This window comes from Oryctolagus cuniculus, unplaced genomic scaffold (assembly GCF_964237555.1).
Source record: "Oryctolagus cuniculus unplaced genomic scaffold, mOryCun1.1 SCAFFOLD_141, whole genome shotgun sequence".
NCBI classification, from domain to species: domain Eukaryota; kingdom Metazoa; phylum Chordata; class Mammalia; order Lagomorpha; family Leporidae; genus Oryctolagus; species Oryctolagus cuniculus.
Window position 1 is genome coordinate 41541 of NW_027208296.1, and position 18775 is coordinate 60315.

Genomic DNA, 18775 nt, shown 5'->3' on the forward strand with positions numbered 1-18775 from the left:
AACCAGGAGCCAGGAGCTTCTTCCCAGGTGGTTGCAGGGACCCAAGCACTTTGGCCATCTTCCACTGCTTTCCCAGGCCATATGCAGAGAGCTGGATCAGAAGAACAGCCAGGACATGAACCAGTGCCCACATGGAACGCCAGCCCTGTGGGCGTAGGCTTAGCCTAGAATGCTGCAGTGTGGGCCCCTATTTTCATTTCTCTGATGGCTCGTAATAGTTTTTTTCATATATTTGTTGGTCATTTCCTTTTTTTTTTTTCTTTTGAGAATTGTCTTTTTAGGCCCCTTGTGCCCATTTCTTAACTGTATTGGATGCTTGATTTTGAATTTGTCGAGTTCCTGATATTCTGGCTATTAATCCTTTGTTGGATAAGTAAGTAGTTTGCAAGTATTTTATCCCTTTCCATTGGTGGTTTATTCACTCTGTTACTGTTTTCTTTGCTGTACAGAAGCTTCAGAGTTTGATCTAGTTTTACTTTTGCTACCTGAACTTCTGGGGTTTTAAACAAAAAGTCATTGCCTCTGCCTCTTTTAAGAGGTGTCTCCCTATGTTGTATTCCAGCAATTTCGTATTTTCGGGTCTTTGATCCATCTGAGTTGATTTTTATATGTTGTGAAAGACAGGCATTTAATTTCATTCTTCTATATATGTCTATCTAGTATTGTCAGCACCACTTATTGAAAAGACTTCGGGATTTTCATCAAAAAATCAGGTAGCTGTTATGTATGTATGTTTGTATTTATATATTTTTTTCTCTTTTCATTGATCTTTGTATCTATTTTCATGCCAGTTTCATCCTATTTTAGTTACTATAACTTTGTGAAATCAAGTATTGTTACGCCCCCAGGTGTGTATAGGATCACTTTGACTTCTCTGGGCCTTCTCTGGTTCCATATGAATGTTAGAAGCTTTTTTTCTGACGGTTTAAAGAATGTCATTGGTATTTGGATAGGACTTGCATTGAATCTGTAGATTTCCTAGGGAATATGAAGATTTAAATGTTAATTCTTCTAATTCATGAACAGGGGATGTCTTCACATTTTCATGTGTCTGACGATTTATTTCAGCAGTGCTTTATAATTTTATTGTGATCTTTCACTTATTTGGTTGTATTTATTACTAAATATTTAATTTTTGTAGCTATTATAAATTTAGGTTTCTTTTTTCCTGTTTCCTACTTTTTATTTAAAATATACAAATTTCATATACTTCATATATAGAGGTTCAGGAAGATGGTGATACTTTCCATTCAACTCTCCATCCCACCTCCACCCTCCTTCCTTTTCCCTCTCCTCTTCCCATGCTTACTTTTTACAAAGATCTTAAACTAACCTTTTCAGAGGATCATTATTGGTGTGTAAGAATGCAACTTTTTTTTTTTTAACATTGATTTGGTATCCTGTGACTTATTGGTTTATCACTTCCAACATATTTTGACTGCGGTGTTTTAAGTTTTTCCGTCTAAAATCAGGTCTTCTGAAAAAACAGGTATTTTGATTTCCTCCTTCCCAATTTTCATCCTTTATTTCTTTACTTTACCTGAGTACTCTGGTGAGTACTTGAGATACTGTATTGACTAAGAATGGTCTATGTGGAGTTCTTATCTTGCTCCAAAACTCTGGTGAAATATTTTCAGCTTTTTCCCATTCAGTATGATATTGGCTATTGTTTATCATTTAGCTTTGATAATTTTGAGCTATATTTCTCCTGTACCTTGTTAGTAGAATTTTTTTTTATCATTAAGGGATTTTGACGGGAGCATTCCCTTAATTTGTTGAGATGTTCATTTATTTTTTGTTGTTCGTTCTGCTGATGTGATTTCATTGATTTTTTTTTATAGATGCTGAACCACACTTGCATTCCTGTGATAAAACATACTTCGTCACATTACATGTTGTGTGTGTGTTTGTATATATGCATATATCATACATATGTGTATATATGTATATATCATACATATGTGTATATATATATCATGCGTGTGTGTGTGTGTGTGTGTGTGTATATATATGGTATCTTTTTGATGCATTGTTGCATTCATCACGTTTGCAAAGACTCACAGCCTAGAAAGTGGTTGAAATAAGAAAGCTTGAAATCACTACCCATGCTTTTTCAATCCCAGAAAATCCAAAACATTTTCCCTAGGCCACAGAGTGACAGACTATACTAAAGAAAATATTCAAAACCTAATTCCAGGGACTGGCACCGTGGTGTAGTAGGCTAAACCTCCACGTGCAGCACTGACATCCCATATGGGTACTAGTGCATGTCCTTCCTACTCCTGTTCCATTCGAGCTCTCTGCTATGGCCTGGGAAAGCAGTAGAAGATGGCCCAAGTGCTTGAGCCCCTGCACCCATGTGGGAGACCCGGAGGAAGCTCCTGGATCCTGGATTCAATTCGGCCCACCTTTGGCAGTTATGGCCATTTGTGGAGGGAAGCAGTGGATTTAAAACCTTTCTCTCTGTCTTTCCCACTCTTTGTCTATAACTCTCTCAATTAACTACATAAATCTTCCCCCCCACCAAAAAAAAAAAAAAAAAACTGCTTCCAATGGCAGTAAAGCTTTCTGTATAGATAGAACAATGTGAAATTCCTTCTGTATGGATAAGAATAAGTTGCATGGTCTAGTTTTGTATTCATTCAATAAATGTTTCTTCATATATTTCAAACTGAACCATTAAAAATTCATAAATTGGGAATTTAAGTCAAATGAATACAGTCTCATATAAATTTCAGCCTGTCAATGGACTTCCTTGGATGCTGGAGACTGCCCCTCTGCACCTGGATTCTGGAATCCTTCGGGCGGGTACCCATCCTTCTCTTCTCTGACTTCTCTTTCTATTTACACTCCCCAGATCATTGAGATGATAAATAGCATAGGACTCAGGGGAGATTCTCTATCTCTCTGAATTTCAGATGTCTCATCTGTAGAATTATTTTTAAGTGTTTTTTTTTTTAAGGTGGAAGTAATTTAAAGTATAATACCATGATGTACACACTAGGTGCTCCAGAAATTAAAAAAAGTATGTTTACCTCAGGAAAATAAAATTAGGTTTAACTAGGAACTGAACGTCAAAGAAGGAAAACAAATCATCACTGAACAACAGAACAGCCATTGTAGTTTTTTTGTTTATAAGCTGGGTCCCCTTTTTGTTTTTGAAATCCTTCTTGTGATTCAGCTGACCTTTCCTTTTTTTATTTTAAGGGTTTTATTTTATTTTCAGTTAGTCTTAACAGATTCAATATAGTTCATAGATACAGTTCTTGGGAATAATAGAGGAAGGAGGAGAATGGGTGGGAGAGTGGATGGGAAGAAGGGTAGGGTGGGAGGTATCACTATGTTCCTAAATTTGTATGTGTGAAATACATGAATTTTGTTTACCTTAAATGAAATCTAATGAAAATGTTAAGTGAACAAATGTCATGTATTTAATATATATGCAGACTTAGGAGCATAGTAATGTTTCTTCCTGGTCTCCCACATGGTGGGCATAGGGGCCAAAAAACCTGGGCCATTCTTTTCTGCTTTCCAAGGCACATTAGGAAGGAGCTGGATCAGAAGTGGAACAACTGCTACTCGAACCAGCATTCATATGGGGTGCCAGTGCTGCAAGTGGCAGCTTAACTCCCTACACCACAAAGCCAGGCCCAGTTCCCCTTTCATAGCAGCTGTCACAGTTAGAATTTTACATTTTTAGTGGGGTGATTGCATGAATAACCATCTCCGGTGCTCTTCTCTAGCATCAGGGTGTTCATAATGCACCCGTCATCCAGTATTTTGTGTGGTATGAACACTGTGAGTTTTTTAAGAAAGATTTTGTTTAATGAATACAAATTTCATAGGTACATCTTTAGGAATATAGCAGTTCTTGCCCCCATACCCACCCTCCCACCCCCCCCCAGTCTCATCCCACCTCCTGCTCCTTCGCCCATGCCGTTCTTCATTAATACTAACTTTTACTTATCTTTATATACAGAAGCCCAACTCTATATTAAGTAAAGATTTCAACAGTTTACCCTAATGCACACACACGAAGTATAAAGTACTGTTTGAAGACAAGTTTTACAGTTAATTCTCATAGTACAACTCATTAAGGACAGAGGTCCTACATGGGGAGTAAGTGCACAGTGACTCCTGTAATGTTGATTTAACAGTTGACACTCGTATTGATGACATCAGTAATCACCCGAGGCTCTTGACATGAGCTGCCAAGGCTATGGAGGCATTTTGAGTCCACAAACTCTGGCAGTATTTAGACAAGGCCATAAGCAAAGTGGAAGTTCTCTCCTCCCTTCAAAGAAAAGCTCATCCTTCTTTGATGGCCTCTTCTTTACCCTGGAACCTCATTCACAGACATCCTTCATGGTGATTTTTTTTTTTTTTTTTTTGCCACAGTATCTTGGTTTTCCATGCCTGAAATGCTCTCATGGGCCTTTCAGTCAGATCCAAATGCCTTAAGGGCTGATTCTGAGGTCAGAGTGCTGTTTAGGGCATTTGTCATTATGTGAGTCTGCTGTGTGGACTACTTTCCATGTTGGATCATTCTCTCCTTTTTAATTCTCTCTATTGTCATTAGCAGACACTTGGTCTTGTTTATGTGATTCCTTTGACACTTCATCCTATCTATATGATCAGTTACACACCTAATATGATCACTTTGATTAGTAAGGTGGCATTAGTACCACCCAGCTTCATGTGATTTGGTGTCCCATGGCAAGTTTTTAGCTTTACCCTCAGGGGTAAGTCCATGGGAACTTTTTGCTGAACTGTACATCTCTTCTCTTTCTTATTCCATTTCTTATTTTTTTTAACTGGGATCTATTTTCAAATGGATTTAAACATCTATGATTAATTCTATGTTAAGTAAAGAGCTCAACCAGTGGCATTAAGTAGAAAAAGAGCATAGTGAAAACAATAAAAGCATAAACTGTTTCTCGACAGTCAAGACAAGGGCTGTTCAAGTCATTGCTTCTCTTAGTGTCAATTTCACTTCTAGAGGTTTCCTTTTAGGTGTCACAGATCAGGGAGAAAGTGATATTTGTCCCTTTGGGACTGGCTTATTTCACTAAGTATGGTGTTTTCAAGATTCCTCCATTTTGTTTCAAATGATGGGATTTTTTTTTTTTTTTACTGCAATGTAGTATTCCATAGAGTACATATCCCTTAATTTCTCTATGCAGTTTTCCATTGATTGGCATTTAGGTTAATTCCATGTCTTAGCTATTGTGAATTGAGCTGCAATAAACATGGAGATACAGATAGCTCTTTTGTGTGATGATTTCATTTCTCTTTGGTAACTTACAAGGAGTGGGATGGCTGGGTCATATGGTAGGAATATATTCAGACTTCTGAGGTTTCTCCAAAGTGTCTTCTATAGTGGTTTTCACCAGTTTGCATTCCCACCAACAGTGGATTAGGGTACCTTTTCCCCCACATCCTCACCAGCATTTGTTGTTTGCTGATTTCTTTATGTGAGCCATTCTAACCGGGGTGAGGCGAAACCTCATTGTGGTTTTGATTTGCAGTTCCCTGATGGTTAGTGATCCTAAACATTTTTTCATGTGTCTGTTAGCCATTTGGATTTCCTCTTTTGCAAAATGTTTGTTTAAGTCCTTGGCCCATCTCTTAACTGGGTTGTTTTTTGTTGTTATGGAGTTTCTTGACCTCTTTGTAGATTCTGGTTATTAATCCTTCTTAAGTTATATAGTTTGCAAATAATTTCTCCCATTCCTTTGGTTGCCTCTACACTTTCCTGACTGTTTCTTTCGCCATACAGAAAGTTCTCAATTTGAAGTAATCTTATGTTTAATTTTGGCTTTGACTGCATGCACCTCTGGGGTATTTTCCAAGTACTCTTTGCTTGTGCCAATGTCTTGCAGGGTTTTTCCACTGTTCTCTAATAATTTGATGGTGTTGGGTCATAGATTTACGTCTCCAATCCATGTTGAGTGGATTTTTGTGTAAGGGGATAAGGTAGGGGCCTTGCTTCAAACTTCTGTGTATGGAAGTCGAGTTTTTCCAGCACCATTTCAGGAAGAGACTGTCCTTGCTCCTGGGATCAGTTTTTTGGCTCCTTAATCAAATATAAATTGGTTGTAGATGTGCAGATTGATTTCTGGTGTGTCTAGTCTGTGTGTTTCATTGTTCTATCCATCTGTTTTTGTACCAGTACCAGACTATTTTGATTATAACTGCCTTGGAGTATGTCTGGAAAACTGGTATCGTGCTGCCTCTGGCTTTATTTTTGTTGTATAAGCTGACTTGAGCTATTCGAGGTCTCCTGTGTCTTCATATGCATTTCAGCATCATTTTTCTAGATCTGAGAAGATTGTCTTTGGTGTTTTGATCAGAATTGCACTGAATTTTTAAATTGATTTCAGAAGAATGGACATTTTGATGATATTGCCTCCACCAAACCATGAACATGGAAGGTTTTTCCATTTTTTGGTATCTTCTTCTATTTCTTTCTGTAATGTTTTGTTATTCTCATTGGAGAGATCTGTGACATCCTTGCTTATATTTATTCCAAAGTATTTGACTTTTTGTAGCTATTATGAATGGGTTCGATCTTAGAAGTTCTTTCTCAGCTGGCATTGTTTGTGTATACAAAGGCTGTTGATTTTTGTGTGTTGAATTTATATCCTGCTACTTTACCAAACTCTCCTATAAGTTCCAGTAGAGTCTTGGTGGCATTTTTTTGAATCCCCTACGTATAGAATCATGTCATCTGTAGCTAGGAAATTTTGATTTCCTCTTTTCTAATTGGTATCCGTTTGATTTCTTTTTCTTGCCTTAAGGCTCTGGCTGAAACTTCCAGGACTATATTGAGTAGCAGTGGTGAGAGTGGCCATCCCTGTCTGGTACTGTATCTCAGTGGGAATGCTTCCAAGTTTTGCCCAATTTGCTTAGAGTTTTCATCATGAATGGCTGTTGTATTTTATGAGATGCTTTCTCTGCATCTATTGAGATAGTCATACGGTTTTTGTCAGCATTTTTCTAATGTGATGTATCACATGGATTGATTTGTGAATGTTAAGCCATCCCTGCATACCAGGGATAAATCCCAGTTGTTCTGGGTGAGTGATCTTTCTGATGTTGGATTCAATTGGCTGGAAGTTGTTGAGGATTTTTGCATGTATGTTTTTCAGGGAAGTTGGCCTGTAATTCTCTTTCTCTGTTGCATCTTTTTCAGGTTTAGGAATTAAGGTGGTGCTGGTTTTGTAGAATGAATTTGGGAGGATTCCCTCTCAACTGTTTTGAATAGCTTCAGAAGAATTGCAGTGAATTCTTCTTTAAATGTCTGGTAGTTTTATTCAGCAGTGCAGCCATCCAGTCCTGGGCTTTTCTTTGTGGGGAGGGCCTTTATTAATGATTCAACTTCTGTCTTGGTTACGAGTCTGTTTAAGTTTCCTATGTCTTCATGCCTCAATTTAGGTAGCTTATATGTGTCTAGGAATTTCTTCTACATTTCCCAGTTTGTTGGTATACAGCTCTTTGTAGTCATTTCTGAGGATTTTGTTTTATTTCTGTGGTGTGTGTTGTCCATTTCCTTTTTCATCTCTAATTTTATTGAATTGGGTCTTTTTTTTTTTGGTTAGTTGGGCAATGGTGTGTCAGTTTTGTTTATTTTTTTTTTTAAAGAAATTAGCTCTTCGTTTTGCTGATCTTTTATATTTTTTAATTCAATTTTGTTGATTTCTCCTCTAATTTTTTTCTTGTTTCCTACTAGTTTTGGGTTTGGTTTACTGTTGTTTTTTCCAGATCCTTGAGATGCACGTAGCTCATTTATTTGGTGCTTTTCCAGTTTTGTGATTTCGGCAGCTATTGCTATAAACTTTGTTTTTAACACTGTTTTGCTATATCCCATAAGTTTTGATATGTTATGTTGTTGTCTTCCTTTGTTTCCAGAAATTTTTTGATTTCTCTGTTGACTTGTTGTTTGACCCACTGTTCATTCAGGAGCATGTTGTTCAGTCTCCATGTTTGTATATGCTCTAGAGATTCCTGAGTTGCTGATTTCCAGCTTCATTCCATTGTGGTCTTAGAAGACGCATGGTATGATTTTGATTTTTTTGGAATTTGCTAAAACTTCCTTTATGGCCTCATTTGTGGTCAGTCCTAGAGAAAGTTTCATGCACTGCTGATAAGAATGTGTATTCTGCGACTGTAGGGCGAAAAGTTTTCTAGATCTCTGTTAGGTCCATTTGGTGTATAGCGTCGATTAAATCTGCTCTTCTCCTGTTGATGTTCTTTCTGGTTGATCTGTCCATTGCTTAAAGTGGAGTAGTGAAGTTCCCCATTACTATTGCACTGGAGTCTAAGTCTCCCTTTAAATCCTTTAACATTTCTTTTAAATAGCCAGTTGCCCTGTGATTAGGTGCATATATATTTATAGTAGTTACATGTTCCTGTTGAATTGATTCCCCTAATCATTACACAGTGCCCCCCCCTTAAAGATTTATTTATTTGATAAAAGATCTGTCTGCACTTCAGTGTTTATTGCAGCTCAATTCACAATAGCTAAAACATGGAATCATCCTAAATGCCCATCAACAGTAGACTGGCTAAAGAAATATGGAATATGTACTCTATAGAATACTATACAGCAGTAAAAAATGAAATTTGGTCATTTGAAACAGAATGGAGGAATCTGGAAAACACCATACATAGTGAAATAAGCCAGTCCCAAAGGGACAAATATCATATGTTCTCCCTGAGCAGTGACAACTAACTTAGCATCTAAAAGGAAATCTGTAGAAGTGAAATGGACACTATGAGAAACAATGACTCGATCAGTGCTTGTCCTGACTGTCAAGGAAAAACTTACTGTTTTATTCCCTTTAGTATTTTTTTTCTACTTAATACTATTGGTTGAACTCTTTCATTTACACACGAATATTCTTAGGTGTTTAAATTTAACTGAAAAGTGATCCCTGTTAAATATAAGAGTGGGAATAAGAGAGGGAAGAGATGTATAGTTTGGCACATGTTCTCTCGGACTTACCCCAATGGTAGAGCTAGAAATGTTCCATGGGATTCCAAATCAGTCCCATCAAGGTGGCATGTACCAATGCCATCTTACTAGCCAAAGTGATCAGTTGCAGTTCATAATTGATCAAAAAGATAGGATTAAATGTCAAAGGGACCACATAAACAAGACTAGTGTCATAAATAAGAGTGTCAATTGTTATATCAACAACAGGAGTCACTGTACACTTGCTCCCCATGTAGGATCTCTGTCCCTAATATGTTGTACTATGCAAATTAATGGTAAAACTAATCTTCAAACAGTACTATATACATTGTGTATCTGTGTAGGTGCAAACTGTTGAAATCTTAGTATATACCAAGTTGACCTTCTGTACATAAAAATAATTGAAAATGAATCTTGATGAAGAATGGGATAGGAGAGGGAGTGGGAGATGGGAGGAAGGTTATGGGGGGGAAAGCCGCTATAATCCAAAAGTTGTGCTTTCAGAATTTATATTTATATTTAAAAATAAAAGTTTTTAAAAAAGAAAAAAGATTGATTTATTTGAAAGAGTTACATAGAGATGGCAGAGGCAGAGAGAGAGAGATCGGGAGAGAGAGAGAGAGAGAGATCGGGAGAGAGCGGTCAGTCAGTCTTCCATCTGCTGGTTCACTCCCCAATTGGCTACAATGACTGGAGCTGCGCTGATGGACTTGGGCCACCTTTCTCCTGCTTTCCCAGGCCATAGCAGAGAGCTGGATTGGAAGTGGAGCAGCGAGGTTTCAAACCGGTGTCCATATGGGATGCTGGCGCTTCAGACCAGGGTGTTAACCCACTGTGCCACAGCACCAAGCCTATCCTTTGTCTCTTTCAACAGTTTTTGTGTTAAAGTCTATTTTGTCTAATATTAGGATGGCTACACTACCTCCTTTTGGATTCTGTTGGCATGGCATATCTTTTTCCACCCTTACACTTTCAGTCTGCATGCATCTTTCTTGATGAGATGTGAATCTTGTAGGCAGCAAATAGATGTTTTTTTAAATCCATTCAGCCAGTCTGTGCCTTTTAATGGGGGAGTTGAGGCCATTTATATTCAAGGTGACTATTGATATGTAATCACATTTTCCTGCCGTTTTTCCAAAAACATTCCCATTTTTTAGTTTGAATTTTCTTTGAGCTTTCACTGATTGATTTTCTTCCTTCACCTTCTTCCATAGTGATGACAGTGTTTCTGTGTGCGACTCATCCTTAAGCATTTTTTGTTGGGCTGGACAGGTGGCAACAGATTGTTTTAATTTCTCTTTGTTAGGGAAGGTCTTTATTTCATTTTCATTCATAAATGAGATCTTTTTGCAGGGTATAATATTCTGGGATGACAGTTTTTTTCTCTTAAGACTTGGACTAAGTTTCACCATTCTCTCCTAGCTTGTAGGGTTTCTGATGAGATGTCTGCTGTGAGTCTAACTGGAGATTCTCTGAAAGTAATCTGGCGTTTCTCTCATGCATGTTTTAGAATCTTCTCTTTAGGTTTTACTGTGGTGAGTTTGATTACAGTGTGTTGTGGTGAGGGTATTTTTTGGCCATGTCTATTAGATTTCCTGTGTGTTCCCTGTACTTGGATGTCTTTTTATCTCTCCAGACTAGGGAGGTTTCTGTTAATATTTCCCTAAAAAGGCTTTCTAATCCTTTCTCTCTCTCCATGCCTTCAGGAACTCCTAGAACCCAAATGTGTGTGTGTGTGTGTGTGTGTTTATAGTATCCTGTATATTCCCAACCGTGTTTTTTAGGTTTCTAATTTCCTCTTCTTGTCTTTGGTTTGACTGTATTCTTTCCTGTGCTTTGTCTTCTAAGTCTTATAGTCTTTCTTCTGCTTCACCAATTCTATTGTTAAGGCTCTCAGTTGCATTTTTGTATTTGTTCTGTTGAATTCTTCATTTCGTTTGGATTTCTCCTTCTGATCTCAATTTCATGGGAGAAATTTCCTTTCATATGCTGTATGGATTTCAGTAGTTTGTGCGTTTGCTTCTGATTATTTCTGTGTAATCTTATGATCAATTTTTTGAGCTCCGTTTCTTGCATTTCTTCCATCTCATCATCTTCACAATCTAGCATGGAAGCATTGTGTTCTTTTGGGGACTTCATGTTGTCTTCCTCCTTCTTGTTTCTTGAATTGCTGCATTTGTTGTTTGGCATTTGTGGAGATACTCATTGTTCTTTTTTTTTTTTTTCCTTTTTTGCTCTGGTGTGTTTTATATTTGTACTGTGACTGTGTAGATAAGTGGAATGTCTGCTTTTGAATCTCTATAGAGGCTTGTAGTGGATGTGGCCGGAGAGCTCTGTTCAGTTCTCCAGGGTTGAGGGCATGCCTATGTTGACACACCCAGGTTGGGCATGATAAATCTTGCTCTCTCTTTTTTATCAGAAGGGAAAGTTTTTCTGCTCAGCTGAGCTCCTCTCCTTAATGGAGTCCAGTACCTCAGCGCTAGCCCCAGTGGCTATAATATTCATCCACTCTGTCCCAAGGAGCACACAAAGGATCTGTGCAGTCCTCAGTGTAAGTTCAGATTCTCCAGCGATGTCTCTCTCCAGGTAACCAGGAAGCCCTGAGCGTGTGGAGTCTCCCAGTGTGAGTGCCCAGAGTCCCAGCCATGCTCCCTCCCACACTCCCTCAGTTTTTTTCACAGTCCCAGTACAGAAGCCTCACATAGTCACAGGCTCCTATCCCCCTGTTAGTTCTCCCCACCAGTCAGGGTCTGCACTCAACTAGTTGCTGGGCATGGACACAAGCTGGCACAGCTGTTATAAATGTCCCTAATGGCACCTGCTCTATTAGCTTGTTACAGGATGCCATTGTAAAGTGATTGTCCTTTTTCATTTCCCTCCTCTAGTTTAGCCGGTACACTATCCCCCATGGGGTTCCAAGCTGGGTTCCCTCTAGGTTCTTCTTGCAGCTATTTTTGCCACTGGCTTGGGCTGCTGCAGTCTGGTCTCACCCCCACCCCCTTTCCAATGCTGGTGTGTAGGCTCTGCTGCTGGAGACCTGAGCCTGGGCACCCACACCATCTATGTATGTCCACCATGTCCCTTTAATTTTGGTAGTGTTTCCTTTGCTGTTTTCTCCCTAACTCGTCTCTGAGACTATACTCTGTCCACTTTTTTTAAAGCCATCTTCTCCTGGGCTACTCCGCCATCTTGGAACCCAAGACCAAGTACTGTGAATGTGAAAACCAGAGCTTGACCATGTATGGGGCAAGTTCTCTTGCTTTTGAAAGGAGATACAAAATAACAGTGGTGGAAATGTGCTGATGGTGGAATGTGGGGCATGAGAAGAGTGAACACAGAGTACCTGTGTTCAGTCCTGCCTCTGCCTCTGCTTCTAATGCAGTTTGCTGCTAATGCGCATTCTGAGAGGCATCCATTGTTGATTCAAATACTTGGACTCTGCCACCCTCCCAGGAGACTTGGCTGGAGATCCAGGCTTCTGAACTTGGCCAAGTGTAGCCACAGCTGCTGTGGGCATTTGGAGAGTGATCCTGCAGATGGAAAACCACTTTCTTTCCCTATAGATTTCAAAAATTAGAGATAATTGAACAATGTAAAGGAATATGTTGCTGTGTGTTATGGATTGGTTATCAAAGTATTCGGCTCAGGAACTGGTGGGAGTCACCTCATATATTAAAAGTGGTTGGGGTCAGGCTGGTGCCATGGCTCACTATCTAATCCTCTGCCTGCAGCACCAGCACCCGGGTTCTAGTCCTGGTTGGGGCGCCAGTCCAGTCCAGCTCTCTGCTGTGGCCCGGGAAGGCAGTGGAGGATGGCCCAAGTGCTTGGGCCCTGCACCCACGTGGGAGACCAGGAGGAAGCACCTGATCCTGGCTTCGGATCGACGCGGCGCACCAGCCGTAGCAGCCATTTGGGGGGTGAACCAACAGTAAAGGAAGACCTTTCTCTGTGTCTCTTTGACTGTTTAACTCTGCCTGTCCAAAAAAAAAGTGGTTGGGGTCCTTGAAAGATGGCACTTTGATATTGAGTGTGATCAGACTGTGATGATGAACGGTTTGGCAGGAATAAGAGTATCCTACTTTGGTAATTTCCTCCTAAATTTCCTTTTATTACCACACGAGTCCTAATTATTTGGAATTAGATTCATATGAAGTACCATTTGTTTCTCAGGTATGTTTTATGAGATATGAATTTTCTTCTGTAAACATTGCTTTGTCTCCTTTAGACTGGCAGAGGACAGTGCAGCAGCCAACACACAAAACTACAATTTGCACATGGCTAAAGTCCGTGGTTATCTTACAGCATCCTGGGCACTTGACATCCGTGAAGTGGGAATTGGGTCTCTGCAGCAGGTGCTGCTTCTTGCATTTCCTGTTCATTTCTGTAGAGAGATGGAGGAGCTCCTTTGCTTGAGGTGAGTTCACCTGGAGAGTCATCATGGCTAGAAAGGCTAGTGAGTCTGTCATTTATTTATCTAGGTAGGATACTTTTAACATAATTGCTTTTAGTCTATAGCATTGGATTTTGAACTTAACTATTCATATACGCGTGGTATACTAGATGGCCCATTTAATCAATTGTTCAGACACATTTTTACCTATAAAGGATGATTGCAGATGCTTTCCTAGATTGACATGTATCGTTATGATACTCATACTTCATTTAAATGTATGAAATTCCCAATATATTGTGTAAACTTCTGAAGGTCTCAGTCACCCTGGGTGGAGAATGCTCATGCTTCTATGAACATTATACTGTTGAGCATCATTCTAGACATACTTTGCTATGAAATCAGAGCATTCCTCTTAGTTACTTCGGGAGTCTTTGAATAACTCCGAAGATACTTTCAGTTGATTAGATAAGTGTTAATTTACATCCCCCTTCCTCTCCTAACAACAGTTTTAAAGTATGCATTATTTTGAAATAAAAAATGTTATTTGGGTTTTGCTTAACAAATGTTGGATTGCAGTGCTATTATACACCTTTAGTCTTTATGTATTTAAACACCATGCTTAATACATTGCCTTCATCAATAGTGTCATAAGGTGTATTCTTTCTGTTATCACCTATTTTTTCCAAGGTCACTTTAAAATAAATTTTAGAATGTCTATTCTAATCTCTATTGTAAATCTTATCCATTTGATAATATTTTACTATAATTTTTTTTATATTTTATTTTTTCAATTTTTTTTTAACAGGCAGAGTGGACAGTGAGAGGGAGAGAGAGAGAGAGAGAGAAGGGTTTTCCTTTACTGTTGGTTCACCCTCCAGTGGCTGCTGCGGCCGCTGCACTGCGCTGATCCGAAGCCAGGAGCCAGGTGCTTCTCCTGGTCTCCCATGCGGGTGCAGGGCCCAAGCACCCGGGCCATCCTCCACTGCCTTCCTGGGCCACAGCAGAGAGCTGGCCTGGAAGAGGAGCAACCGGGACAGAATCCAGCGCCCAGACTGGGACTAGAACCTGGTGTGCCGGCACCGCAGGCGGAGGATTAGCCTTTTGAGCCACAGCGCCGGCCAATATTTTACTATATTAATGTCTTAATAATAGATGTTGTCCTAAGGTCTTCATGTATGTAACTCATTTAATCTTCGCCTTTATTAAGCAAATGCACATCCATTCATCAAAAATGACTTATTGAGCATCTGTGAGTGTGCAGAATACTGTGTGCCAAGTGCCAGGACGAATTCAGCAAGGTCCTGGCCTCTCTGGAACTTGAGATCTGAAAAGAGGAAAATACGTGACTGAGGATCATGCAGTAAGCAAACTGGTTCATTTAATTATGCATCTTTTTCTGTTTGTAATTATGCAAGATTGTGGTTTAACCGTAATTATAGCCAAATAATTATGGTATTAACCAAGATTACGGTTCTAATCCAATTGTGTGCTTTTTAAGAATAGAGGGGAATCTCTTGCATTCATTCCTTCATCTCATAGTGCTAAACAAATAGATATCAATATGTAATGATGGTTACAGGAATGCTTTTATGAAACACCATAACCTGAGAGTTGTTGGAATTACCTAGTGGGATTTCAGGGGGCTAGAACAGATCACCCAACAAATGGAGTTTGCTGATAAGGGAATTACTCATACACAAATGGAAGTAGCGTTGATTAGGAGCAGTCAGACATCTAGGTTTCCAAATAGCCTCAGTGAGCTCTGTTAAGACTGAAACATTCAGTTGAACTCTAGGGCTGTTCAGTACCTCTAACACTTGAAACGTGGATTCAGAAGGAAAGCAGGCATGGTGTTTTAGTAAAACATGGAGATAAAAATTCTGGTAGTCTTTTTATGAAATATGTTAAAAAATTCTTCTAGAAAGCAGAGACTGCCTGAAACATTATATGTCAATTTGGTAAACAATGGCAATAATGAGATCTTCCCCAAAACACTCCATGACACTTTAAATGTCAGTCTTTCCTGTCTATATTTGGCAAAGCAATGATCTTATTATTACTACATATCTGATTAATTATAGTAGTGCATCTAGAAGTGAAGTCCAGAAAGTAATGCCCTAGAATGAAATGTTGGTCTCAGTAGTCGGAGATGGCAACCAGTCTGTTGTTTCCAGCTCCTTCTGTAGCACCGGTTTTGCTTTAGCTGAGCCATTCACCTTTAAAACAGCCCAAACTGGGTTCAGAAAGGTAGCAAAAGGAATGACAGGAAAGGCTGAAAACCTGAGAGCAAGGGCAGCTTCTGGGTTCTCATTGCAAATGTGTGGACCCTGAAAATCGTTATGAAGTAAGGGAGCTATTGACGTTAGTGAGCTTGATCATTTCAGGAAAAGTGGCAATGAAAGCTCTGTATGCCTTTTCACATCATGAGGTGTTTCACTAGGCATTCTGTGAAATGACATTTTTAAAGGTTGACATGCATTTTGTTCATTCCCTGTCAGCTAGCATCTTTAGCACAAATTCTTAGAGCTTTATATCATCTATGTGTTGCTGTACACTCTTGTGGGGTTTTCAATGTCCTATTTTATTTATTTAGTTGAAATTTAGAATGACTAAGGACAGAGGGAGAGAGAGGGATGGAGAGAGAGAGAGAGAGAGAGAGAGAGAGAGAGATATGTATACCTCAAAACCAGTGGTTCACTACCCAAATATCTACAATAGACAGCACTGGACCAAGTCAGATCAAGATCCTAGAACTACGGCAGGGCTTCCCACGTAAGTAGCTAGGGGCCCAAGTCCTTGGACCATAGTCCATTGCTTTTCTAGGTTCTCTAGTAAGGGGCTAGATAGAAGGGCAGCTGGATCTCAAATCAGCATTCCAATATGGAGTGTGGCATCACAAGTGGTGGTGGACTAATCCACTGCAACATCAAGCAAACTTGTCTCAACCTCCTGTGCTGGGAGGCTTCCCTTATGTAGAAGACATTTAAACCAAACGCTGAGGAGTCACGGCTGACATCCACACATTGCTCTACACAGAAAATGCAGCATTCTAAGAGTGTGGTGGGCCGCTGGTCTGGATTAGCTATCACTCAGTTTTTCTTATCATAGGTAGAGGAATGAACACCTGTTGCAGTTGAGCCCATCAACATCAGAAGTTGAGACTTAAACCACACCTGAACTTTGAGTGAGATGCTTTTCCTAGTGTTGTCAATCTGAGAAGCCAGCCTCTATGGGAAAGCTTAAGCAGAGTATACTCACCCATGAAATTTGGATTTTGCTACATTCAAACAGAGAATATCAACAGTAAGTATTTTTTGTTCTGTCTGTTTACTTTTTGAAAGTCCGAGTGATGCACATATGCATACATATACACATATATGCACACACGGAGGGGATAGAGAAAGAGAGGTAGGTAGATAGGTAGATAGATAGAGATATCAAAAATCTGTTCCCTCCTCCAAATGCCTGCAACAGCTAGGTCTGGGCCAGGCTGAAAAAAAGGATCATGGATCTACCCCCGGGTCTCCCACATGGGTAGCAATGAGCCCAAGAGCTTGGGGCATGATCCATCAGTCTCACAGGTACGTTTGCAGGGAGCTGGATTGGAAGCAGAGCAGCTGGGACTTGTACCACCATTTTGACTTGGGCATCACAAATGGTGGCTTAACCCACTGTGACACCAGGCTGACTCAATGAGTGTTTTGTTTCTCATGCAAATTTGTAGATAGCTAGAGTGGGTCTCTTTCACAGTTCTCATTCTGCCATTGGAGGGCTAGTGGCTACCCTGGACTCTTAAGATTAACTCAGAATCATTCACACTACCTTTCGCCAACGTTTCCATATTTGCCATGTCTCATGGCCAAGCCAGAGAGTACAGTTGTCTCTCTGGTCCTTGAGGATCGGTTGCACTCACCTGTGGATAATAAATTCCAAAGATACTCACATTCCTTATGTATAATGGTATATTACTTCCATTTCATCTGGTCATATATTCCTGCATACTCTAGACCAACTCTGGATGACATTATAATATCTAGTACAGTGTAAATCGTTAACTATTTTGGGGGGAGGACTGACAAGAAAAAGAATCTTTACATGTTGTTATCTTTCACTTTACTTGGGTAGGCCGAAACTTTACCTTGTAGCCTGAAACTGTCAGAGACAATATTGTGTGAGTGAATGACCATGGGTAACGTTAAGTATTTGACCTGTTTTTGACCCAGTAGTTGTCATTTGCCAGCCTTGTAACAGATCACAATTTACTCTTGGGCACCACTATTGAAGACTCCCCCAGCTCAGAGAGTTGTTGATTTCTTTCAAGTTTAAGCTCTCTTGAAAAATATCATGATTTGTTTTCATCCATACCATCTCACGTTGGAGATTTCTCCAAATTTATGTCAATTCCATATTTTTCTAAACCACAGCTTGCCATTTCTTTGAGGTATTATCTGGGAGAATTTTGATCTGAAAACTTGGGCAGGAAGGTTTTTAAAAATGTAGTATTTTGCTTAGAGTGTATAAAAAGGCTCATAGTAGAACAAGGGTTCCACACCTGTCTTGTTAATCATTTTCTCACTATATAAACATACGTGCTGAACGGAAGCTGCCTTTATAATTAGAATGCAGTGAAGCTTCTTCTGATCATTATCACGACCCTGTTTTAAAATATAGGCTCAGAGACCATTAGCATCATAGGGTACATATTCCCACAGAGACATTTTTCCCTTCTGCTTCCATTTGCAATTTCATTTCAATTGTAGTGTTTAATATTTTCCCCATGTCTTGTATGTGAAAGAACAGAATGGTGGTAGAATGCTACGCTGTAACGCCTAAATTCCCAACCAGGTGTGACTAATGCTGCCAGGTTTAAATTAAGATGAATTTCTTCAAGCTCACTAAGACTGTGATATTCAGCTTTTCGAGTAGGAAGTTCACATGGGGGATTTCTCAATTCAAGAATATTAACACACTGAGTAACACACTGCTTTGTTGTTTCTAGGTTCTTTATTTGAGTAATTTCATTTAATGTCATGCATTACTGAGGAAGCTGAACTGTGGGCTCGATGGGTGTCCCAGTTGTGCTGTAGTTTGACATTTCCATGGTCCCTCCCTTCATTCCCCAGCCAAGGAAGTTCATCCTGTGGCTTCCCAACAGCACATCCAATAAAGTGTTTCTGAACCATTTTCTTTTCACCTTTTGCATCCTTTGAGCAATTGAGTGTCCAGGACACAGGAGATTCCCTTCACATGCTTTCAAAATTTACCCATGTCTGATTGTGTGATTTCTATTTACACTTTCCTCAGGTGTTCCACTATTAGATGATTGACTAAAGATTGGAAGGAAACAGAAGACAGAAGCCTTTATCTTAATCTTTCTTTGCTTAAAGAATCCATCAGGTAAGATC

General features: G+C 39.5%; 1 protein-coding gene across 5 annotated transcripts in view; it reads left to right on the plus strand.

Moving 5' to 3' along the window:
* The first annotated feature begins 9559 nt into the window (after positions 1-9559).
* Positions 9560-18775, plus strand: part of LOC138848171 (rho GTPase-activating protein 20-like) — a 59977-nt gene continuing 50761 nt past the window's right edge. For all 5 annotated transcript variants that reach the window (XM_070067745.1, XM_070067744.1, XM_070067746.1 and 2 more), the window contains exons 1-4: positions 9560-13391; positions 14578-14730; positions 16479-16673; positions 18675-18767. The gene's annotated coding sequence lies outside the window, so the exon portion shown is untranslated. The remainder of the gene's footprint in view (positions 13392-14577; positions 14731-16478; positions 16674-18674; positions 18768-18775) is intronic.